Source organism: Rhyacophila brunnea, unplaced genomic scaffold, assembly GCF_057557595.1.
Source record: "Rhyacophila brunnea isolate RB1 unplaced genomic scaffold, BYU_Rbru_1.0 scaffold_15, whole genome shotgun sequence".
Classification (NCBI taxonomy): domain Eukaryota; kingdom Metazoa; phylum Arthropoda; class Insecta; order Trichoptera; family Rhyacophilidae; genus Rhyacophila; species Rhyacophila brunnea.
Genome location: NW_028232806.1, coordinates 29993618 through 30013863, shown reverse-complemented (window position 1 = coordinate 30013863; position 20246 = coordinate 29993618). Strand labels below are relative to the sequence as shown.

Sequence of the window (20246 nt, the reverse complement as noted above, 5' to 3'; positions counted from 1 at the left end):
TATTTTTTTGAAACTAAAAAACACTGTGTTTTATTTATCAAATAACTAAACATTTTTTTTTCAAAACATGCTTACATATATGTATTAAAATAATCGTCATATTTGATTAAATGAATACTTTAATATAATATAATGTAAAATCGTTATGTTAATATAAAGTTGCATTATTTCCTCGTTTTCTAATGACATGCTGCCGTATTTTATTCATAAAATAACTCTATTAAATTATATGAAATTTCGATAATAAAAAAATGTTCATGAAGCATGAAAGACAATACGTCCAGGTAAAAGATACACGACAGGGTAATTCCCGGTTTTCACTTTTTTATGTTCAGATAGAAGGTATACCTTAATCGACATGTCGAATGAATACACCCAAGATTTGACGTGTATTCTTACACGAAACGGGTTTGTGTCTTTAATGTAGTCCAGCATTGGTATCTCTCCAATACATGAATGGTATTTTAATCTTACTCGAATCGATTCATATCATCGTTTTGAAATGGATATTAAGTGTTAGTCAGATATTAAAATCAAAGATCATAATATTACTATCATAGTGCGTTGGTATATAGCGCATACAGTCGATATGTTAAACATTATAATTGGAGACTGAACATCCATATTTTATAGATCGTATAAATAACATCATTCATATGTATCGGTACTGCACAGTTATTAGAACATATTAAACGATCTTTTAATTGATTAATTTAGTATATTAACAAAAGGTAACCAGGTATAATATATATTATAATATGTCAGTTGTGCATTCGACATGCTTGCATGGTGTAAATACTAAGTAATTTAAAATAAAAAGTATTTTCGTTTAGTTGTGTTGAGATATCGAAGAAATTTATCATATTTTTCACTATACTGTTGGAGTCAATGTGTTTGTACCCAAAGTATGAACTTGCTAGGTTGAGCAAGTGTCTATCACCTATTTCTCATAATATAAACATCTGTTAATACAACTTCCACTCTGTGGAGGTTCGTATTATCCTCTTAGGATCGAACTGTGATATGTTGTAATAATAATCTATTTATATAACCTAGGTTGCTGATACATAACGTTTTGGAATTTTTGTGGACTATTTTTTTAAATAATCTGGCATAAATATAGTCCTCAGCATTTCAATAAGACCAAAAAATCCCATATCTAGACTCTGAAGTCTATATGAATGGTAGAACGATAACTCAATGTCATATTTACACGTGTTTATTTTAAGTTAGTACCTATAACATTAAAATTACAAAAAAAACTATATTTTTGCGCTCAGTATTGCAATGATTTTTTTATCAGAAAAATAGCATTAAGAAATTTCGATTAGTTTGTATTTAGTAGACGTAAACTTAAGGTATATTATTATCGTATATTACAACTATACTATTGTACTTACTAGAAAATATATTATTATAATTTATAATGAATATCTATCTCAGCATTACAATAACGATAATGACATAAGTACGATTTGTTTGAATATAGTAGACGAAAATCATGATAATATCGTGTATATTTTTTCAGTCGTGTAGGTTAATTTGTGTCGCTAGAGGATTTTTTTTTTAAATAGCCATGCCCTTGCTTTTTCGTTCAAGATGCTTGAAATAGTTAATTACATTAAGTCATTTACATATTCGTTTTATGGTGATATTAAAAAAAATGCTCGATAATAGTTTTAAGGTGAAGTGTGCAGTAATTATTTTTCTCCGTTAATCTCTTTAATTTTCTTTATGACCAGAATTTAATATTTTGTGTAGTGCTCTTGTGTTGTTTTCTTGTTTATTAATTCGCGAGGTGTTTGGAGGTCAATTTCATGATTATTTTGTCTACACAGAGTTCTGAGAGTCCATAGTTTCTTTTCCAGCACTGGGCAGTCGTTGATGACAGCAGTTGAGGAAAGCAGTCATCGTCCCTCATGGAGATTAGTAGATTAAGTATTAGAGAAGTACTTACCTACACTACCTACTGGAAGTATTCAAATGTTTAGTTTTTATCCGTTGTAGAAGTATATTATCACTATTGGCAGAAAGCTTTAGACCAGACATCAAAAGTATGAATTAATATTTTAGCGATTTGAATTATCTGCGTGGTATTTAAATGTTTCTAAAACACGTCATTCGATTTCTTGTTTCATTTCAAAATGGCAGTGAAATTTTATCTGCCGAGTTAAAAATAAATAAACACTCACAAAACAGTCGCCAACTTTCTACGGATATTATAGAATGAGATAAAATAAAAATGGTGGTACACTTTATTAATACATAGTGGTTTATGTTAAATTTTTATTTGCTCCCGTTCATGATTGTACTTTATTACTGTCTAGTCTATGCTCAACCGTTTAGCATCGCATTACAGTATTAATTGTTTAATTTGTGGAATTAAATATTATTTTATTTATGAAAACTAGAATATTTGTTTTATTAGACAAACACTAAATAAAATCGAAACAAAAGTTTCTTCTTTTATTTATTATAATAGCACTACTCAATTTTTGAATGATATTACCTATAAAGTAAGATAAAATACAATTTTTGTTAATTTTTAAGAATATAGAATTTTAATAATATTATGGCATTTAATTTAATAAACCCTGATACATCAAAATGCAAAACTTAGGTATCAAAAACATTGATGGAATCGGATAGAAGACAGTTCAGGTTCCATAATTTTCAACAGCATATTCCCTTAGAAATATTATGAATTCTTGTAGAGTCTCCGTCACGTAACCTTGCCATTTGGAATAGATGCCTTTGAATGAAAACGTGAATAAACCAATCGAGTGCTTAGAATTTACTAATACTATACGGCATACGTGTGTAAACCAATCGAGTGCCCGGCTTTTACTAATACATTTATACGGTTGCGTATACACACAAATCCTTGTCACTGTGTACAATGGCAAGGTTACGTGGAGGATAGTCTAACTGTTGGCGAATCCCGTGTGGCTACATTGGAGTAGACGCAGATGAATTACTGGTAAGGAATAGCGAAGTGCCTACATGGCAATAAAAATCTAAGAAACGTAAACTGTGAATATGTAGTGGATTAATGAATGAATGCTTAAAGTGAATAATACAAAATAAATGATAGTTTTTATTAATATGTGCTCTGAAACGGTTGAATGAAAAAAAATGAGAGATCTATATGCACCGGCGCGATGCACCAACCTCTCAAGTATGTGGGAACGAAATATAACGTGGTCTCATTGTTTATCATAGTTATGCCGTGTTCTTATGTAAAGCTATCCGTTCCTATTAGGTTAAATGTATTCATTGTAAAATGCGAGAAAAGATTCATAAACGGTAAGTTGGTAACAATTGCGGCGATGAATGAATATTGTTATTTCGCCATTTTCGGCTTGATACAGTTTGGCCAACTTATTATTAATTAGGCATATTATTATCGCAGAGATGCATTATGAAATAATAACTGTTAACATTGTCAGCTATAACGTGAAGCAACAATTAATAATGCCCTCTTAAAAATGTCTCTCGAAATGGAATTACGGTTAGAATTAATTCGTTTCAAAAGTTTTACGATACTGCTAATTAAAAAAATACTATTCTAATGGATTCAAGCTCTGTACTGTTCCATTTAAGTCGTTTTTTGCGACCCGGGTTTCGCCTTTCGGCATCTTCATGCGTCGTGTACACTCACCAAAGGTAAACACACACTGACAACGAATACTCTTAACTCTAGCTTAAGTATATAATAAATCAATACAATAAAGTAGGTAAAAACTCCATTACCTACATATCAAGTCAAAGGTCACAAAAAATACAATAAACAAATTATGAATAGTTGAAGTGTCAGTAAAAAACCGAATTATTAAAAACCCTATCTTATTAATAACAATACACTCGATAGCATATTATAATAAATCGTCACCTACTTTATTGTATGGATTTATTATATAAGCTAGAGTTATGAGTGTTCGTTGTCAGTGTGTGTTTACCTTTGGTGAGTGTACACGACGCCTGAAGATGCCGATAGGCGAAACCCGAGTCGCAAAAAACGTCTTAAATGGAATAGTACAGAGCTTGAATCCATTAGAATTTAAATTGAAATTCCATCAAGTACCTTCAAGTATTAATATTAAAAATACTATTATTAGACACGTTTTCAACCCTGGAAATATTTTATTACAGTAAATATACCTACTTATTATTACAAAAAACATTGTTAAAATGTCATTGATGTTTTCCATTTTCTTGTACGGAGTAACAGGTAGAAATTCTCGTTGCTATCGAGAATGGAGAAGGCCGATCGAGAATGAAACAGCACAGTAAATATTTCCGAGTGATCCAGATCCTCAGTGGTGACGGTTACAACGAGGAAGACAGTTCAAGACAGTTCAAACCGTTTTATCAAAGGTTATTTTTTACAAGAATGACTTTTCGGTCCTCGTGTATGGAGCGAAGGCGTGGACATTCACGGGTACAACGCTTGTGACTTTTAAAATGTGGGTGTGTAGACGCCATTTAGTATAATAATATGTATAACATCAATGATAGACGCATACTCAGTGTTTCAGTGCCTGCCAAACTTTTTTACCTGACAGCACACTGGGAGAGGGGAATTTGTGTCATAGCACACCAAATAAATTCCCTCAAGAAAAATAATATACCTACTTTATTAATATAATGCTCACAATGGCCATGCGGTTACCGTGTCGGTTTATAATGTTGTGGATCCCGGGTTCGAATTTTAGGTATGAAAAATTCACATGTTATTTTTCAATGTGTGTTTTGACCAGAGTATGGAGTGTTAATAAGTTGAGCATGTGGCTAACTGTTGAGACCCATATAATTCTCAATGAAGAGATTGAATATAAACTATATTATTATAGATAACGATACAATTATATTGTTTTGTCGATAGTATATAGGTATAATATATTACCTTGGTAATTAATATAGATATTATTTTTATTTGTGATAAGAATGCAATTGATTTTCAGTAAGAATTATATCAAAATGTAGCTCTAAATTTTATACCTACCTACTTAAACGTAACTTTTCATTTGTCATCTGTAATAATTGTTCTTGTTTCTTTTTCTTTCATTTCCATTGGTGCTGAAAATCCTAATTCACATATATCTAATCGGTAACATATATTTAATTGCTGTAGTAAGTAATCAAGGATACTGACTCCAAGCCGAAATCCTGTAGATCAGAAAACGAAGCTTCGTGCACAGGTTTGTTTGTCAAATCTATTAAATTTTCTTCCACTCCTAATGTCAGGTATGTACCGATGTGTCTTGCAAAAGGATTGATGACCCACTTATACATTTTTCATAATGACGTGATAGAAAATACTTAGAAATTGAAGCAGACGTGTTCTACTGTTTTCAAAAAAAATGACATATCGACTGCTTAATCTAGAAACCGACTAACTCAATTTGGGCAAATTGTTCAGGAACGAGAAAAAACCGTTTAAAAAAAAATTAAAAAAAATTCGGTTAGGTACATGTTCAAACACGCGCGTTGACATAATTTTACTCCCTACTTTAATTATAGTTTGTCAATTTATGGCTACGGCCGTATATTGTAGTTTAACCACTAGGGAATGACAAAAGAAATGGCGTATTTCAAAAAAACACTACCTTATTCTTAGGTCAATAATTATTATAAAGCAATCATTATTCATAAGATGTTTATCACACTTCAATGGTCAAAGACATAGCTTATAATAAGTATCTTTAGAATCATCTTCAAATGTGTTAATATTGCCGATTTTTTGAATAATAAAATGCCTAATTCTTGTCAAATTTGGGATCACAGAGATTATCAATATAATTTGTATCGTGAATATTTTACAAAAATTATCTCGTAATAAATTATACTAATGGTTTTATAAATGCGTTTAAAAATTAATAAATGTAAAAAATCTTAACACCACTGCACAGTTATGTACCGAAATATGACTATATTCTAAAACATTAGAGCGAGAGGTTTAAAAGAATACTATTTTATGTAACAAAAATACTTTATGCAGTCATCAAATGTTTAAAATAACTATAAAGGATAATAAGGCTTTAAAGTTATATAAATAGATTATCTACAACGTTTAAGGAGTGTCCAGGATCATGGTTTGAAAATACAATAAAAACTCAATTTTGACCTTCGACGAGCATGTCCCCCCTTAAGGAGTTTGAATTTTTATGTGAGCGTATAAAACATGTTTTATAACAAAATGCCATTAAAATATCAATTTTGATCAAAAGTGCAATTGGCTGGTTTGTAGATTAAGCAGTCGATATTCACAATATATGGCACACCTTACGCGGCATACAGTTTGGCAGACACTGATCTAAAAGGACAGTCACTAATAAAATGTTGAGGTTATATTGAGAATTCAAAAGAAATAATCGAAGACGCTAAAACCAGGAAGGTAGCATATTTGGCTGCATGATAGATACCACATCCCGAGAAATATGTATTTCTATAATAGGTATATATATATAGGTATACGATTTCTTGGTATAAGAAAAATAGCCTGGGTTACAAATCTCGGTGACTGGTGAGCAGTGATATACAAAAGTAATAGTTTGTCAAGGCAGTCAATACAAACTGTCCATGTACGGAAGATATTATTATCGACATTAATATAATATGCGAAAAATGTAATAATTTGCTATGTTCACGGCAGTAACAATATTTCAACCATTTCAACACATGACCGATCGTTACACTTACATACAGTCATCTTTGCAATAATATTTTCTACTAAACTTTCTTCTGACTCACATATTTCCACTCATCCTATTATTTCTTTCAACACGCGAAGATTAATCAACTATCAACATGCAATCGCACTTATTTCTATACTTATTTAAATAAAAAAATATCCGTAAATATTTCAGAGGGGTCAGAAATAAACACTTACTAAAACTGTGTTGTTAAATTTTAGATAAGTAGGTAAGTACCCATAAAACTTGTAAATACATAACGTGTCTGTTTTATTTCACAAAAATAACTGAAAGAAATTTGAAATTAAATTCTAGTTTTCTTTGTTTTTAATGCTTGTGTATTTAATGATTATTTGGAAGCAAGTTGCAAAATGAACCCACCATTGTTTCGTTTAACAAAGTTCTTTTCAAAATCAATATATTCTTATACAGTTTTATAAATTTTAAAAAAGCAAACCTTCATACTTACATAATATAATATTATATAAAAATATCACCAAAATTTCAACGCAGGCTACAGATTATTTAAAAAAAAAAATTAAAACACATTTTACCTAAACAAAAAAAACAATTACATGATATGTACTAGAAATTTTCTTCGTTTTTTTTCTATTTATTCTCCACCCTTTTGCAAACGCATACAAACTTTACGCATGATGTTGTACCATCATTTCCTTTGGCAGATGGGCTAGCGCCCGATGGCTTAGATTTTTCTTCCTTGACCACCGCGGTTGCAGGTTTCTTCAGCGTCACTTTTTTCCCCGTTTTCTTGATTACCTTACTCTTCTTCGACACCTTATTTTGTGGAGCCTTTTTTGGTTTCTTGGTACCCTTAGTTTTCAACGTGGCGCTTTTCTTTGTTGCAGGTTTTTTTGCAGACTTCTTTTTAGGCTGTGCTGTCTTTTGAGGAGGTTTTTCGGGCGGACAACAAGGCACGCAGCCCGGAACTTTTTTGACATCTTCGGTTTTTATTTCGACTTTTGACATTATAATTTAATTAAGGACGAGTAACTTATATGAAATTTATCAGAAAAATATGCATGATATTTTTACACGCCGTACACCTAAATATGTATTTTGTTTTACTTCTATTATTTTGACGTAAGAAATTTAAAAAAGGAATACCGAAAAATATTCTGCTATTTATATTGTTTGAAATAGCAACACTCTTGAAATTCTTTTGAATGTTTTTCCATTAGGTAGTAATAAATCATTTTTTTCTGATTATTTAAAAAAAATCGTATATTATTACATTTAAAAAAATTAATATTAACTTGAATTTGGTTGTACCTTCGTTCCATACAAATCTTAATTAATAATCTTAGATAAGCAGAAATTGACGTTTACCGTATCTTCGTCAATATATTTTTCTCACTTGCTAGAAGATACGTATGTTATATTTCATGCATACAATACTAGTTGCAATCGTAATTTTATTCTGTCATATTTTCACAATACTGTTGATTTAAAAAACGTTTGGACTAGGTTTGGACTTTATTAGCTAATTAAAAATCTGAAAAGGTAACATAACTAATATCTATTATGTAGTTTTTCTAGAATAAATTGTATATAACATATTATAAATGTGTTATTAGACATAACTCAAACGATAACGAATTAAAATTTGTGTAGAATTTGAAAAAAAACTATTATTTTGTATCACAAGAGAATCTTTTAATTATAATGTAAATGTATTAAACGCATATATTTATTAGTTTTTCTAAAGATGTTTAAAATGAGTACTTAATATGTATATTTTAATTTTTGGTTAAGTATAAAAATTGTAGATTTCTATAATTTTATCTCAATAGAATCGTATGCCAAGTATCTACAAATCAAACCAATAAATATATTATATTTAAACATATTATACTGTTTCAGAATTTTTATTAGAATACATAATATTGTGGTGCCTACCTTTTATCAGAAGTTATTTCCTTGTAAACCTCAGCACCGATTCAGCATTGGTCACTTTAGTCCAGTTTGACACCAATTGAATAAATTACTATAATTTACAATGTCCCACGCCAAACTATAGCTTCAATAGTATATTAAAACTCTTTAAACTCACTCATTTTAAAAACAAAAATAACTTGATAGCCATACATTTAAAAACAACTGTTCTTGAATGCACTATTTCGCGCCCTTCACGTTGAAAAGTGACCCAATTTCGGACAATCGAATTCGCGGTTCTTTTTTCAAAAAAATAAAAGAAAAACTGTCGCTTCGTTCGTTTTTTGCGTTTGTACTCGATCCGCGATTTAGGATTGTTATTTTTTTCGTTACAATAACTTTATAAAATATCTCATTAATTATTGTTTTTAACAGTTCGTTTCGCTGTGAAATCGAATAATGACTGGTTAGATTTGAGACCGGTCTACGGCACTTAACGTACTGAATGTCGCGAGTTGTGTGCTTACTGCAAGAGCGTCGGATAGAAAGTGAAGGCATTGAAACAGGTATCAACTCTCTTAAAGCGATTGAAAGATCTTGCCTGCAACTTTACTATGGGCGGCTAACGCAGTGCCTTCGGATGATGGTATAAGATGGGTGGACTTATTACGCAAAAGGAAACGAACTACTTACTACACTAACCAGATTTTATATACATTGTATCCCATTACAAGATCGATTCATGACTTTGGACTAAGTATACCTAATAGAATTAATATAAACATTTTGTTTTACAATGCTTACGCATGATCCATAAAGTTTTAGAATGTTTGAATAGGTTGCCATTGTTATGGAACGGTGGGATAATTTTTATATTATAAACACCTTTATATTAAAACTGATTTTATTAGAAGGTAATTAATATAATATATACCTATAGCAGATTATATTTTAGATAATAACTTGTTACAGTATGGTTTGATACACTGAATGCAGTTGATGCTTCTTTCTATAAGGTTGAATTTAAACTGAATTGTAAAGCTATTTTGATTAAGACGTATAAATTATAAAACAAACATTGATATTACGTATGGCATTCTCAGGCGACAATATCCGTTAAATAAAAGTCTAAAACAATGAGCGGTAAATCAAATCTTTATCAAACGCATTTACAGACATTCGTTGTACTGCTTACTAACATTTGATATGAATAATATAAAGATAAGCTCGGATTGCGGGGCTACAACAACATATAACAATTAATATGCTATGCGTTGGGAGCATTAAACATAAATATTTTTGCTATAAATATAAGGTGTACTTACCTACTGTTATTCCCAATTATTTTTGTGAGTGTTCTAAGCATTTTAAATGATGATATTCTATTGTACAAAAATATTTTTTCACGCTTGTAGCACTGATGTATGGGCAGGCATAGATTTACCATTTATAGGAGCTACCAAGGCCCCTATATTCTGAAGCGAGCCCCCAGTCCAGGATGTTTGGCGGACCCCCCTACATACCGCTAAGGTTAATGGCAATGTGATATTTTGCAGTAGTATTACTATTATTATTTTAAATAAATTCAGTTGAATTATTGAGTTGTTGGCACATCGCATCATATTATGGAGCAATGATAGCGACAATTTTTTGCTAACCATGTAACATACGACCCTTCGCCATATTGGATAAATAGCCACTGTTATTAGACAGGAAAGATCACACTAAAATTATTATAAAATAAAATTCAACGCATGAATTATCATTTAATTATATCAATCATCACATCACATCAAATTAAATCACACAGCTACACATTTTTATATCAATATCCTTTTTGAAATAGCGCCTTTTAAAGTAAATTTTGAGGTCATTGTTTGTCTCGCATATCACGTCAGGCCCCCAGAAAAGAGCCCTGTCAGCACATATTTGTGGGGTCCATGAGAACTACAGTCCAAGACCTTGAGAATTGAAAAATAAATTTATTAGATGTTGGCCATAAATGATTTTTCAAAAAAAGAATTATCTAAGATTTAAAAGAAAATAAGCCATTCGTATATTGTATTTAAGTGATATTTTAATAAGGAGTTTTCCAATACAGTTGATGCATATTATAATATATAAAACAGAAGAAAACTGCATATTTAACTCAGTTATCTGTCCGTTTCATAATGAAATCATATAAGAAATGTGACAAAGCGTTACAACTTCCTGAAGAGGTAATGAATATAAAAATACACATAAAATATAATATTATGTAGCTACTAATAATATGTAAGCAAGAATTTAATACATACTTACTATTCGAACCTGACAAAAAAACACTTCGTTAAACCGGTGCTAGGTACGTGTGTACTAAGTACAAACAACGGTGCGAAAATATTGAATGATACCACAAGCTGCGCACGCAAGGGGGGAGGTTGGGGTCCGAAACTCCGAACCCCCCCCTAGTTACGAAAAAATACAAATTATTTAGTTAAATGGAATATTACTTCTTATTCATTGTAAGAACCTCATCACTGAGGATCGTTACTCGGATGATTTGACTGTCGAACAGCCAATGAAAGCGTTGGCTCCACTTCTTTAGGCATTTTACGACACGAAAGACGTGTAGCCACTGACCCGCGGCACTCATTCTTTCTTCTTCTTCTTTTGACCATGTCCGATCCTAATATGATCATATGGGCCTCCACAGAGTATAGGTCTGTATTAACAGATTTTTGTTTTCACGATAAATGGATGTTAGCCACTTGCTCAACCTATTAGATCCATACTCTGACTCCAAACACAAATTGAAAAATAATATTTGTACCTGGCAGACCCAGGATTCATACGTGGTACCCACGACATTATAACCCGACGCGTAAGCCGCTCGGCAATTTTGGGCGTTAAATTGGTGCAACTACGTGAGGCATCTAATATTTGCTTCAATATTCCGATAAGACATGACTAATCGCAGAGTATCGCCGTTTTCTGGATACATTCCTCATACCCAGACATTTCGAACTTTAAGTCTACAAGTAGGTATAACTGAGGGTGTTCACCTACGAGTTATTGCGAACTGTTGCATCCACAGGTGGTTATCAAATTCACGTGACTTAACGGTCATAATTATTAGGATCGTTAGTATCCGTTTGTGACGTCCGCTCTGCTCGGTTTTGTCTTTCGAAATATTAAGGCAAACATCAGATGCTCCAGATAGTTATACCAAATTTATGATTTCCACGGGTCTTCCAATAGTTACACGTCTTGCGTGTCGTAAAATGATTAGAGAAATGGAACCATTTCTTTCATACGCTGTTCAGGTTCTGACGGAGAATAAGAAGAATAAATATTCCAATTAACTAAATAGTTTGTATTTCTTCCGTTTCTGGAGAGAGGTCAGCTCACGAAACCTTTCCCCCCTAAGCAACATACAAATGAAATGAATTATTTTAATGGAACCAACGTGATTAATTTCCCCCTGTCCAGATTAGAACCATCCGCAAGCTACACCGTGTCCGGAAACTTGTACGTATACAGTTTGCTGTATCACATTTCACCGTGAAACGTTGTATCGGAAATATATGGCCGTATATTAAATACCGTCCAACCTCGTTGGGTCATATAGTACTGACATAAAATTCATGCCTAAAAAAACACGGTTCTTGTTGTCCGCTCACATGAATACTCAACGAAGACGAGACTGAAACTCCAGTATCTAGCTGATGTATTTCAATGGCGGCTCGCTGACGGCAAGACTGGAATCTCTCAGTTCAAAACGTCCGCAACTGAAACCGAGGACACGCGACATGCTAGTCTCCCAGTCTCTCAGTTGCCAGCCACCCATTAAATAGTGGTACCTACCAATATCAGTAGATTCGATGAAAAATGATGTTTTATTACCAAAATTAATAGCTCTGAACTGAATTAAACAAGCAATAACAAGTCAAGACGTCAAATAAAAGTTAAAGATGGGCGAACCGATTTGTAATTTAAAATATGTGGCAGATGTTGAGAAATACTCCTGCCTGTATAACTACAGGCTGCCAGAATATTCCCGTAAAGATATTACAGAAAAAGCTTAAAATGAAGTAGGAAAGACAATGGGTTTGACAGTTTGAGGTTATGAGATTATTAGGTTTCAGTAGCGCCGTGTGCGATGCATCGGTCACTGGCCAGTTTATGAGTTCCATCACCAACCAGTTCGTCAGATTGTAGTGTCTACGTGAGCGGATGGCCTTACACTTTACTTACAGGAAGCCAGCAGGAAACAAATTTTGAAAATAGCTTATGTACTGGACTATTTGTTAGGTTAGGTTTTCATTCTTAAATTCATGAATTTTGCCAAAATCAGCTATGGATATTGAATTAATGTTCATATTGAATCTAATAAAATTGGAGACTATATATTATCTCTTTCCGAGAAAAAACTCACGGCGAACTGTGACACGGTGAAATGTTTTACGTACAATTTATATGTGACCAAGCTACCTACCTGTCAGTTATGACGATGTCAACATTTTAATGATAATCGCACAATCCTCAACCCATTATTATAGCGATGCGTCATTGCGTCAAAATTAAAGTTAGGTGCGTCAATTTAACATGTCACAAATAAGCAACAGAACAGCGAAAGTGATTTTAGTATAGATTCGTCAATCGCAGATTCGTATTAATTGCGATGGTATTATTAGATTGTAATATGCTAAACTCCTTTTGTAATGGATGATGTTTCTCTATCAAGGCCCAACCGCGCCCATCTTGGAAATCTCAATCTTGTGACAGCACAAGTTCTCAAATTGCGGGACACAGCGACGTCCCTAGACAAAGCGCCGCTCTTATGTAGATTTAAAATACCGCGCCCTTGCACTTTAAGTCACACATTGTGTGCAAATTTATTATGTACGATGCACGATGGCCGCGGGTTAGGGTTAGGGTTTATAGGGTTGGACTATTGCGTCGTGGATCCCAGGTTCGAGTCATAGGTCTGACAAGTACACACATTGTTTTTCAATTTGTGTATGAGTCAGAGTATGGACCTAATAGGTTGAGCAAGTGGCTGACAAACATTTCTCGTAAAAACAAAATCTGTCAATACAAACCTCCATTCTGTGGAGGCCCATATGATCCTATTAGGATCGGGCATGGTCGAAAGAAGATCTATCTAAACAGCTATTTTGATATTTATTTTCGGCCATCTTATTATGCCGTGATAAAAATAATCTATAATATATTGTCTATAATAAATAATATAATGCAAATATGCACGTGTGATAAAATACTTAAGATAAACCAAAATTCAACTTTTAGACCCATAAGTATGATATAATTTTTTAATATTAATATTTAATATTAGAGCTAACTGCATTCGCTGTCAGTGTGTATTTGCCGTTTGGTGAGTGCACGTAGTGCCTGAAGATGCCGTAGGCGAAACCCGGGTCGCAAAAAAACGACTCAAATGGAATAGTACAAAACTTAAATCCATTAGAATTTAAGTTCAAATTTTTATACCTACCTCCGACAACCACTACTAATAAACAAAGTTATATGTGGTATCTGAACCATAACGAAACCATGGAAACGGGGTAATATTTCTTGGAGAAAATCGATATCTATATATTTTGATATTTGCGAATTTAAGCTCGATTATATATTATTAAATACATTAAATCTTCAATTAATTTAAATTCAAATTCCATCAAGTATCCATAATGTTAAATAGGTCCCCCTTTAATCGAAGTGCATTTGTAATATAATATGTACCTATACAATTATTATAGTTAATTGTTGAACTACATTCAATGCATCATTATTTAACAGTGATCCGTATAAGCATGGCTTAAAATCAGATGTTTGTCAGCAGGGTTGTTTTCAAAGGAGCTTTTTTTCAGATTATCTTTACAAGTTAAAATAGTAAAAATTAAGTGAAAAACAGTTTTATCTTCCAGATATTTTTAAAATAAAGCAACTAATATACTATCAGTTTGTTTTAGTCATGTTTGGGAACCCGCAATAAGCGAGCGAACACGCTTTGTAACGTCAATCTGTTTTCAAATGCGTGGATGCTTAAAGCAGTCATCACGTTCCCATACCGGTAAACGAAAAATAAAATGAAAAAAAAAACTCCCACGTTTTGAGGTTTGCTGAATCTAGCTAATAAACAGGTGTATTCATCATTTGGTTTGGACTATACTTTCTTTTTGTCGGATACATTCTTTGTGACAGTCGCTTAATCAAATCAAAACTCTGCCGCTTGTTTTTTTGTTTATTTCCCTTCTTAACGAGAACATGTTAATAATCTTTGATTGAAGATTAGCACTTTAGCTTTGGTCCATTAGGTTTTTTTTTAAATTCGCTGACCGTTTGCGAATAAAGCATTCCGACATCTTTAAATCGTGCATTGGCGTATAAATTCTCTGTAAATATAACTATTAATTCACAATAATTGAAAGGCGGCTCTCGTGGTGCAGTGGGTAAGGCGCTTACCCTCCTTCCACCTGAGAGTTCCTGGGTTCGATTCCCGGTCAGGACAACACAATATTTATGTGTTTTTCTAAAAGCCTGGGTGTTTGTGATTGTTCAAAATTACAAACAATAACAACCACCTTGTACAAAAAAGCAAGGACATGGTTATTAATGGTTCTAAAAAAAACTCCCCATTGAGAAGGCAATATAAATATCGTCGTTGAACTGATAAAACTACTGATATAACAAGTTTGTTAAAATCTCTGATCGTTTATAATAATTATATTAATTAGTCCGCAGAGTTGTAACTTTAAAACTATAAGGCAGTTTTTTAAGGTCTCCTATAAAATTTACTTGTCAATAGTTCAACGATGATGTCTTCTTCTTTTTGTGCTAACTCAGACGTAGGCAATTACATTTTTCCTATCTGCCGTTTCTATGAACATGAATGAAATGCTAAGCTGAAATCAGTCTGTGAGATATATTGATATATATAACTAAATACAATTATATTCTACCAGGACCTCACCTCGCTTACAGGAAATCTTCAATAATATTATGCATACTTTAATGCAACTCGAGACGTTTCATCAATTAGCCAATGGCCATAGTATGCTAGTCTTCTAGAATCTAGTTTAACTTCCTTGACCTTTTTCATCCACAATGTTCGTAACTTTGTTCTCCCAGCTGTTATGGAGCATATTATATGACTAAACACTAAACAGACATAGCACCTACCTACTCATTGTCTAACCACCATGAACCTATACGACTTGGAGTAGTACGTGTGTGGTACTATCTCTTACGACTATTCTAACAGATGCATTCATGAGACAATCAATAAACTGCATAACAATTCGGGCGATATATGCAACCTTACCTGTCCCAATCCTGACTGATAGCTCTCGACAATAAACAGAAAATTTATCGTAGTGTTTTGTTATAATTTCATAGTAAGTACATATTATTATTACAGTAAAATTTTTTGTTAATATTTTTTTAATAACCTCTTAAATCGTTTTGTTCTTTTTACAACTTTTCGTGGCGTTGAACTTTCTGGTAAAAATTATATTTAATAAAAGGAAAATTTGTCATCTTTCCTGGGATATATTATTTCATACATGATATTCTTCTGTCGTGGCCATGCGATATGTGCGCCTAGGGCTAGGGATTGAATTGATTGATTAAAAATCCGGTATTCAATTATTTATCGATACCGAAATACCGGTTTCAAAAATCCAAAATACCGGTATTTTCGGTGTTAAAAAAGCATACACGTTTATGTTTTTCGAAAATGAATTTAATGTTATTTTTCATTTCTATATTAAATTAAGTGTAGGTATGTTTAAGTTGTTGGAATGCAAATATATTGACTCGAACCACAAAAAATTGAATAAAATTAAAACAAAATCCCTCAAACATACCTACATATGGAATTATCGCGATAAATTAACATAATATGTTTCAAAAAAGAAATTATTCATGGCAAACATTTCCAATCAATCTATAACTTACTACATACATCCAACAAACGTTGAATTTGAGAGAGATTTTTCTGTACCTACCCGTAGTATTTGTAAAAATTAGCAGTTCTAAAATATTATGATCAATACATATTGATAAACTCGACATAATAAATCAAGGTAGTTTAATGTTTTTAAAATTGATTTAAATAGTTCTATTTATTGAGAGGTACTTCTTTTTTTCTATCTTAATATGTTTTGACGAACACCGGTATTAATACCGGTATCCAATAAGAAATACCGAAATAACGGCATTGATATATTCATTCGGTATTGCAATCCCTACCTAGGGCCTTTAGAGTCTAGCTAGGCTCTTTTCAGCCACGGCTTGGCCACCGTGATGGCAGTGTCATCGGCTTTAAACACTCCTAGTATCCCCACTTCTTCATATGAGTTTTATAAAAAAACTAGGTAATAGTATTCATAAAAGTTTCATCCCGAATGTGGAATGTTAACTCTGTCTAACTGAAACACCACAATTAATCGATAATTATTTTTAATGAAATTAAATAATACACATTTCAATTTCTACATACGCCAATGGTTTTTTAATCCACATAAATAACCGGAACGATACAAAATTAAATCAGTCAAGTAAACTGATTATTCTAAATTGATAATGTGTATTTAAACATAAACAAGTGGGGAATTAAATGAAGCCATTCTAGATATTAGATTAAATAAAATATAAGCATTGATAATAATCAAACATTCTCAAAGGATATCCTCTTACACTCTTTGCGATACAAGAGCGTGGTGAGAATATAATTCACGTCACATTCGGCAGAAAATGATCATAAGTAGGGAATCCAATCCCGAGCCAAAATTCTGATCCCGGGATTACAATTTGACAATCCCGGGATTGGCATTTTTTCCATTGTTAATACTTATAAAATTTTTATATTTACAAATAACATTGATGAAATCGGTCAAAAATAAATCTAGTATAATTTATACTATTTAAGACATTCATTGTTAATATTGTATACGTTCAATCTTGGAAATAGTAAATAATATATTAATGGAGTAAATAATATTGTAATATAAATAATAATGTGAATTTAATATGAGATTGCTGTTTCTGATAGTAAAGCAAATCATGGTGTACTTATGGCCTTTCCGTTTCATAAATCTAATTAGTCAGCCAAATATATGAAACTGCCGTAAAACATATGAGATCACGGTGGAATTACTTTGTTAATGGTGCGAAGCATTGTTTTCCTCCAATCTTTCTCATTTTTATTAATTTATGTAAAAAAATAAAATGAATCGGCAACTTACACATTGGTATAAATCAAACTTCATTCAAACTCACTTTATTTCTAATGTACCTAGTTATTTGTTATTAAAAATATTTTTTCTGTCATATTTTCGTTTTTATTTTATTTTCCATAAAACTTGATAAAAAAAATCAATCCCGAAAGCTTCGGGATTATGTTTATCAATCCCGGGATTCATAGGTATCGAAAATAGTTCGGGATCCCGGGATTGGAATCCCTAATCATAAGAGGACATGCTATTATCCTGTACCCACACTATCGCCGAGACTCTCCCTGATACTATATTTTGAAACACGAGGGAGGCCGAGCGGTACACGACTACAATACTCTCCCACTCGGCCTCGCTCGGATAGTCTGGACAAGAGTGAGGATACGGAATTACAGGAAGCATCATCAAGTGTACCTTTGCGAATCTATACGTACATTGCCCACTGAAGAAGGAAGCCGATACGTTACACGACTGGTCCTACTTTTCGCCCCTCCCGTTGTCTATGGATGACCTGTCATTGCCTGTCATTGTCTATAGAGTGCTCATACTGACGCGTCTATCGTGTTCACTTGTCGGTGTATTCTTAGTTTCAGATTTCTTTCAAATTATTTTAACGTATCTTGGAGACCTTGGAGTTTATCTTATTTAGTAGTTATGTGTTATTAATAATTGGAAGTGACGATCAACGTAAGTAAACTTCTTCAGTGTATAATAATATCATAATACACTAGGACGTTTGGCAATGTTACAGTCGATTCTAAGCGACAATAACTAATAACTTATTTATACTCTTCAGTCATTATAGAATACCAAACTCTGCTTCCAAGTACGTTATCAATAAATAGTATGGCGGTGGACCACTCGTTGCTTGTGCAAAAAGTTATGCTCAGACTTTATTAATCTAAAGATGGCGGTGATACGTATCATACTCGTACCATAAATTACAAAAACATATCAGTGGTTGATTTTGAGGCCTCCTACGATAAAAATATAATACTCGAATTTTTATTTTCCATTCGAATGATTTCGTGTTTTTATTTCCGTGTATGGCGTGAATATGTAGATAAGTCTAAATACAAAAATTCTCAGGGCAGCTATTTACACGTTTGGCTTTCTGTGGTAAATCAGATTGTATTATGTTTTTAGATGTTTTTAAATTTTAGTAAAATGTTTGTAAATTCAACAAACTAAAATTTAAAAACATTCCTGATTTAGGTACTACAGAAAGTCAAACGTACAAATAGCTGCCCTGAAAATTTATGTTTTTAGACTTATCAACATATTCACGCCATACACGGATTTTATGCTTAGAAGATCATACAAACGTTTACTTTTTAAACGTTTTTTTTACGTTACTTTTTAAAAATCACATTACATACATACACGTCATAGCGTTTGGATTTACGAAATACTAAATTAATATTTAGGATAATAATAAAAACGTAATATTTATATTTATAGCTTTCATAATATATCTATATTAAAACAACGCAAGTAGGTGAATTACAAATTACATTATCTTAGGATTAGGTTGATGAAAACGTACGCGATTCATCTGTGTCTCATATAGCACATGATAATTGTAATTTAATTATTGTATTGGACCAAAACTCATATTTGCCATACAGCGGTTATAATCGATTCAAAAGTTCCCATGATGAATTAATAAAAAATCAAATTTTAATATATTTTTTGAATTATTTACCAACTCAACATTCACAAAGCTTATTTATTTATTGATATATAATTTGACTCATTAATAATACTTACATGAACAATGAAAAATAAATATATACACTCCAATAAAATCCATGTGTCGGCGCGCGCAACTTCGTCACACGCCAAAAATACACTCTGATCTGTTTTCCCAAACGCGCCAAAAGAAGTATAACTTCGATAATCTTCATCTGAAAATACATATTTTTTTTAATGCAGGCTTATTAGTTTTTCAAAATGAACCAAGTGACGGATATGGTTGTAGGTACATACTAAATATTTTTTCAATATTTATACTGAGATATAAAACTATAATCTTTTTGAAATAGCACTTTTAATTGATCCTTTCGCATGTCTTGTCATATAAATAACACTTTTCACTATTCACATTTAATAATTATTGAATTATTATTCATGCTCAATCAAAATATGAAGGAAAAATACGTGTTATTAATTCATTCGACGCGTTATTTTGTTTTTAATATCCGTCTAATTGTCACTTTCGATTTTTCGCTCTTAGAACTTTAATCCTACAACTTAGGAATTTCTTTCTCACCTGTTTCCTCACGCAATATTATAATGCGTTTGTATATGCCTGGCTAACAGACTTTGAAAATATTACTCTTCTGACATGTACATAATTGTTACATTCTAAAATATTTTAATTTAAATACATTTATAATAATTGGGAAGAGCCTCAAAA

At 32.1% G+C, this 20246-nt stretch overlaps 1 protein-coding gene across 1 annotated transcript in view; it reads right to left on the bottom strand.

The window, feature by feature from the left end:
* LOC147075226 (uncharacterized) overlaps positions 1-9202 on the bottom strand; it is a 160973-nt gene extending 151771 nt beyond the window's left edge. Inside the window, exon 1 of the mRNA XM_085943324.1 lies at positions 8613-9202. The gene's annotated coding sequence lies outside the window, so the exon portion shown is untranslated. The remainder of the gene's footprint in view (positions 1-8612) is intronic.
* Between the last annotated feature and the right edge of the window lie 11044 nt (positions 9203-20246).